Source organism: Condylura cristata, unplaced genomic scaffold, assembly GCF_000260355.1.
Source record: "Condylura cristata isolate star-nosed mole 26May11 unplaced genomic scaffold, ConCri1.0 scaffold00031, whole genome shotgun sequence".
NCBI lineage: Eukaryota > Metazoa > Chordata > Mammalia > Eulipotyphla > Talpidae > Condylura > Condylura cristata.
This window is the reverse complement of record NW_004567132.1, coordinates 12,335,151-12,341,986: the sequence shown is the minus strand read 5'-3', so window position 1 is coordinate 12,341,986 and position 6,836 is coordinate 12,335,151. Positions and strand designations below refer to the sequence as shown.

At 39.1% G+C, this 6,836-nt stretch overlaps 1 pseudogene; it reads left to right on the top strand.

Annotated features, from left to right (window-relative positions):
* Nucleotides 1-871: 871 nt before the first annotated feature.
* Nucleotides 872-1,414, top strand: LOC101626823 (annotated as a pseudogene).
* Nucleotides 1,415-6,836: the final 5,422 nt, after the last annotated feature.

Here is a 6,836-nt window from a genome sequence, read left to right as displayed (position 1 = left end):
AAATCAGGAAGATAACCCCACTGATGTTAGCATTAAAAGGAATTAAGAATTTAGGATTAAATGTAACAAAGGGGAAAGACATGTAGAATGAAAATATTAAGACATTGTTAAATGAAATGCAACAAAGAAAAGATATTCCATGCTAATGGATTTGGAGGGTTAACATTGTTAAAATAGCTGTCTTACCCAAAGCCATATACAGAGTGGATCCTTATCAAAATTCCAATGGTATTCTTCAAGGAAACAGAACATTACTAAAATCTGGATGGAGCCAAAAAAGTATCATAACCAAAGCAATTCTGACAATAAAGAAAGATGGAACTGTCACAATCCCTGACTTTAAGTCATACCTCAAAACTGTAGTAAGCAGAACTATATGGCATTGGAATCAAATAGATACACAAATCACTGGAACAGAATTAAGAACCTAGAAATAAGCCCACACACATATGGAGAGTTAATTTATGATAAAGGAACCAAGAGCCTGCACTGGCAAAAGGCAAGTCTTTTCAATAAGTAGGGAAAACTGGGCAGCCACATGCAAAAGAATAAAACTAAACTACTATCTCACACCATACACAAAACTTTATTAAAGTAGACTGAAGAATTTAGTGTAAGACCTGAAACTATAAAATATACAGGAGAAGACATAGTCAATACATTCTACAACATTTCATATATGTCCTTTGGACTGGACTCCAACATTAAGGGAAGCAAAAGCAAAAATAAACGATTGGGGTTGCATCAAAGTTAAAGCCTATGCACATCAAGAGAAACTCTTTAAAATGAAAAGACATCCTATTTTGCACATTATAGTCCAAGGAACTGCTGTGCATCTAATGCTTATTTTTAGAAGACTAGAACTGTTGAGATGTCTTCTGTTCTTGAAGAGTGAATTCTTGGAGCTGAGACCTCCATTCACCTTGAAGAGACGGGGTGTGTTGTAAGTATTGGTGACGGTATTGCCCAAGTACATGGGCTGAGAAATGGTCAAGCAGAAGAAATGGTAAAGTTTTCTTCAGGCTTAAGGGATACGTGTCTGAACTTGGAACCTGTTTATGTTGTCATTGTGTTTGGATATGATGGGCTAATTAAGGAAAGAGGTATTGTGAAGAGGACAGGAGTCACTTTGGATGTTAGTGAGGAAATCGCAGGTTATATAGTAGATGCCCCTGGTACTGGCATTGAGGGAAAGTGTCCATTTGTTCCAAGATCCATAGGTGATTTTGCCTAAAAGCTCCTGGGATCATCCCTGGAATCTCTGTAGAAGTCAGTGCAGACTGGCAGTAAGGCTGTGGATAGGTAGGTGCCAATTTGTTGTGGTGAGTGCAAACTGATTATTGGTGACTGACAAACTATATCCAGAAGCTTTCATTATACTATAGAAGATATATGCATAAGTAACTTCATTTAAAAGTGGTTTCTGATAAGTATCTGTGCAAAATATAGAATACAAGAAGAATAGATCAACTTTTGGAGGTGTAATCAGTGAGGATTCATGGACAAGGTAAAGTCTAACACATGAAATATGATAGAGAGAGAGATGGAGTGGGAAGAGTCACTTTAGAGGATCCAGGAGAAGAAGAGAAATTATGGGGGCAACCATTGGCCTAATATGGGCAGAAAAGGGGGTTCTGTATAGGAAAATAACTGTTGAGGGAAAGGTAGGGGCAGATTATCCAAGACTGGGCCAGTAGTTTGAACCATGCTTTGTGAGTGATAAGAATCACTGATGGCATTTGAGCTAGGAGTGTTTGAATCTAGACCACAGTGGGCCAGTACCCTTTTCTTAAATGTGGGGAGATGCTGAGCAGGTAAACATCATTTTCTTGCAAAATTTAGAGCATCCCAGGAAGAGAAGTCTCTAGAATGCAGACCTCAGGACTCGGCACATGGTGATGCTTCTACTACTTCCTTCCATGCCCTTTCTTTGGACAACCAACTTTGAGCCCCAGCTTAGAGTCCTATGTGACAGGTAGTTGAATTCATAGAGGGGAAAATTCTCTCAGGCTTGGTGTTCTCAGTGCTCATCTGATTACCATTTAGCGTTTTGTCTAATTAATGGACCTCACAGATGTTTGGCAGGAAAAGTTAATCAACTATTAATCGCCAAAGAGCGTCTCTGTAGCTTTTCTGCAATTGAAAGAATGTTCCTGTTATAATTGAAATCTCAGTTGTTTACTGAATTTGGGTAGAGGGAAGGGCCAGAGGCAGAGTTGTGGGTCTCTTGTCTAGAAGGCTTGCCAGAAGCGTCTTGGGGTTCATTTGGCTGCTCTTAAGTGAGAAAAGTACATCTGTTATATTTCTGAGTTCATCAGAAAAATAAAAATCTGTCTATAGAAAGTACCCATAGAAAGCTGGCTTCAGCAAGAAGAGGAGATAAAAATGGGCCACAATAGTATGCCTAAGCAACCACACCTTGGGTATTCCAGATGGTTCTAGACCCAGTTTTTCCTTTTCATGGTCATGGTAAATTAATTTATTATTTTAATATATTGGGATTTAATGTTTTTATCTTTAAAATCAGGTATTTTGACCATCTTTGGGATTCCCTAGACCAAAAGGCTAAATGGGTCTTTCCTCAATGAAGTGTCCCAGAATATGAATTTGGACACTTACAAGCTTTTAAACTCCTACATTTACTCTTGGAGATTCCTGATGAACACTAATAAGTTAGAAGAGTAGAAATAATTTGATGAAAACAAAACATACAACCAATTTAACCCTGCACATGTCTAAACCTTTTTGATCACAGAACACTTTGCTCATTAATCATCTAGGAAAACTAGCAGAATGTGTTCCTGATTAACATCTTTTTTTTCCCCTCTAGTTTCTTATTTAGTTTCATTACTAGTCTTAGGTTTTTGTCCTTCAAGTATTCTTGTGGGGTCTTGGTAAATTTTATAACCAACCCACCTGCGTCTCACCCTTAAAACAGTTTCCTCGATCAAGACTCACATTTGATTATGCAAACCTGTCCTTGATCCTACTGTTGACCTGTGGGGAACTAAAGCTCTGGACTGCATTATTAATCTGTTCTCACCTGCCATCCATATCTTCATCTGGTACTGAAATAAATATCATGGTGGCCAGGGTTACATTTTACTGTATAGAGGCAAACATGTTATTTGCTAAGACGTGGCTATGAAGATCATTTGAAAAGTTATTTATTTTGAGGATCATATTCTGGTTTTTAAATGATGACCTTATGTTGTGAATTCACAGTTACTTCAAAATACCTTTAGTTTCCTGACTCCTCAATTCCACAAAAAGCGCCTATGTTTATGGGGGAAGTTGGCATAATTAGACTTTAGAGTACCTTATTCTTTTCTTTTAGCTACCACTTGTAATTCTTGGATTTTGTTGTTTCAGTCAAACTCAATACTGTAGGTTTGTAGCTGGAATATGACTTTTTTGGAGACTGAATGTAAATTTACAGAATGAGGCAACAGTCTGTATAACTTGTGTAACTGTTAAGTTCCATTAGTCATGTTAAAGACCATTGATCTGGTGAGAAATTAGTTCATACTATAGAGATCCATGTGAAGCCAAAGGTTTGCAGAATTATCTAGTGGCTCATCTTCTTTGCTACCAGTCATGATGAATTTTAGGATAAGAATTCTCAAGGAGGAGAAAAAGATTAAGTAATTATTCAAGCTTTAGTTAACAAGATCTCATTACTAAGTTTGATTCAGAGTCACATGTATTTCCTATAAAATGCAATGGGCTGTGCATTTAGTCCCTTTTTGACAAAGAAAAGCATATTTGTTTATAAGATTGATCTGAGGACACATCATTACTGATTCCTTTTTTTTTTTTAAGATTGATTTATTTACACATACAGAACTGGGGTACAGGCCAGAGGTGCAGGGGTGAGAGGATTCACCAGAGACAGAGCAGGGAACAGAACAGGCAGCTGTACTGAAATACACTGCTGAGGGTATCAGTGGGCAGGTCAGGAGGGGTCTGCCGTGCCATGTGGTTCACCTCTGGGGCAGTGGCTGCAGTAGCTTCATTGTGTTGTGCTTTAAACCGTTGTACCACCAGAGAGGGTCCACCAGTTCCTATTCTTAAACCAAATTTATTGTTGACTTAGGTATAGGTGCTAAAAAGTAAAACTGGTGACCACAACGTAATAGGACTTTCTATTAATCACACACATCTCTACAACTTACATTCACTTTTTTTCTGTTGCTTAAAAGGTTCAGTTTTGTCCTTCTGAATCAACAGAATTTTTAAAGCCTGATTGTGCACTTTTGAGCCAGTAATTTATTTTAAATACTGACATGATAATGTGATAATACTTTTTATTGTGTTTGAAACTGTAGGACAAGTAAGCCTTCTTCTTGTCCACTCAGTTCTGTGGCTAGCCTAATATAAGGTATAGATATAAGATAGAAAAAAAAAAGAAAAGCCCGTGCACGTTTATTTAATGTTTCTACATGTATGTGGGATTCTTGAGAAGGAAAATAAAGACCCCAAGAAGCTGTAGGACCAGGAAGTTTAACAGTGAATGATGAATTGTGGGGATGTGACATGACAAAGGGTTTGCGTTAGAGACAGGAAATTTGGGACAGTCGCTAGGAAAAATATGGAGGAAACTAATGGGAGATATGAATTATTTTAGTAGTACTTTTTGGTACAGGTTTATTTTGGCACTGTAGCAGAGCAAAAATCTGCCACCCCTAAATATGTATTTTTGGTAAGGGGTGTATTACTGGAAGGGACTCTGAAAACTAGGTGGAAGTTGCTTCTGATATTTATCTGTAAGCTTCTCTCTGTGAAGCTCTCTCCATGGAATATATAATCTCCTTGTCTCTTTTCACTGAGAAGGCAGAAGTTAAAACTGCATTTCGTTCTCAACAAACAAAGGATAAGGTGAATTTTCTCCTTCTTCCCCCAACCTCCCTTGTTTTAGCTGAGCTATTTAAGGCAGCATCTAAAGCCACCTGGCTGAGGTCCACAGTCATGCTGAGTCTCTCCCATGCATACAGAAGGTTTACTTGTCATTATTAAGATTCTATAGGAATTTTTCTCTTGCTGATCTGGCCGATACTTACTTGGTTATTTGCCAGCCTAGAAGTACCCATGGGGCAAGGGGTGACTTTTTATGCTCCCAGAGACAGCATCAACTCCCAGAGCGAAATCCATCAGTTCATGATCTTTGGCTTCCACTGGAATTTGTCTTTCCATGTGTCTGTTTCAAACCAGTGGGCATGACTTAAGGCAGGTTACTTATCCTATCATAGTCTCAGTTTGCTCATTTGAGGGAAGTAGATAACATTGGCATTTGCCTCACAGGATGGCTGTGTGGATTATATGAATGAATCTACACAAAAAACACAGCAGAGTATTTGACATAGTGCTGCTCAGCACACCTCAGCAATGTGTCCTGTTTGGGGACCACAAGCCTCAGGCTTCCCCTCTATTCTGTGTTTCTTTTGTAGTCCTTGTGGTTTGGGCCTTGCTTAGGAGCTGCTCCTGGATCAGCTCCTGTTGAGTCGTTAGCCCCATTCTTGTTAGCATCCTGGGAGCCCTCTTGGACTTTATGCCTTTGCTTCGGCTTCCTTAGCACCTTTCTTAACTTACACTGCCCACGCCCTGCCCTCCTGCACACAGGTAGACCTTCTGCCTTCCACTTATAAGTTTGAATACTTATCCTAATTATCCTGACAGTATTTTTCTCCCAAATGTTGGCTACCAGTCCTTCTTCCCAGTGATGTTCTGTGTTTTTCCCAGCATTTCTGCTGGTGCTTGCGTTATCCCTTTTAGAAACCATGGAGATGAGGTGAGAGCCACTGTCATTGGGAAAACCCTCATCCAGAAGGATATGATTGATGTCAAAAACAGACAAATAGAAAGATCATTACAGTTACCACCTGTTAGTTATCATATATATTTTTATAGTTTGTTGTTTTGTCAAGAGTTTAAACAAAAAAATTGGCCAGTGCTCGACTAGGCTCATTGGGGTGGTGATACTATCAGGGTTACAAATCAGAAAATTCTCCTTCTTCTCTACCTGGGAATAGGTGGATTATTTGTTCTGCAAAGAAAAGATGGATAAGGGCTTTTTCTTTTAAAGATTTATTTATTTATCTGCACAGAACTGGGGTACAGACCAGAGGTACAAGGGTGGTGAGAGGATTCACCAGAGACAGAGTGAAGAGCAGAACAGTCTGACTGATGAAATACACTGCTGAGGGGAGCAGATGGTGGGGCAGGAGAGGTCTGTTGCGCCATGTGGGTCACCTTCCTGGCCAGGGATTGAATTCATGCTGCTGTGGCTATGATGAACTCACAGTGCTGCTCTTTAATCCGTTGCTCCTCCAGGTTGGGCCCAGAAGGGGCCCATGCTAAGGAACTCCATGCTTAATCCTCCTCTATGGTCTCCCCTGCTCTGGTGGGAGCTGGAGTAGGTCTGCTGTCATCTAAACCAGAGGATGCCAGATATTGGAATTTTATTAGCCAGCAAGACATGTGTAACATACAAATTGTTAATTTTTTAACTTTTAATTTTGCCAGTAAGGATATTTACAAAAAGCAAAAAAAAAAAAAAAAAAAAAAAAACAACATTTAAAATTAAAATTATTTCATAAAAGTAGACTTTTTAATACCAAAAGTAGGGCACACATAATAGCATTTCTTTTAACTTGAATAAATTTAGCCATATGAAGAACTGATTACAGTATTCTTATTTTGTTTTTTAAAGATTTATTTATTCATACAGAACTGGGGTACAGGCCAGAGATGTGGAGGGTGAGAGGATTCACCAGAGACAGAGTGGGGAGCAGAACAGGCAGATGGACGAAGTACACTGCTGAGGGGAGCAGCAGGCG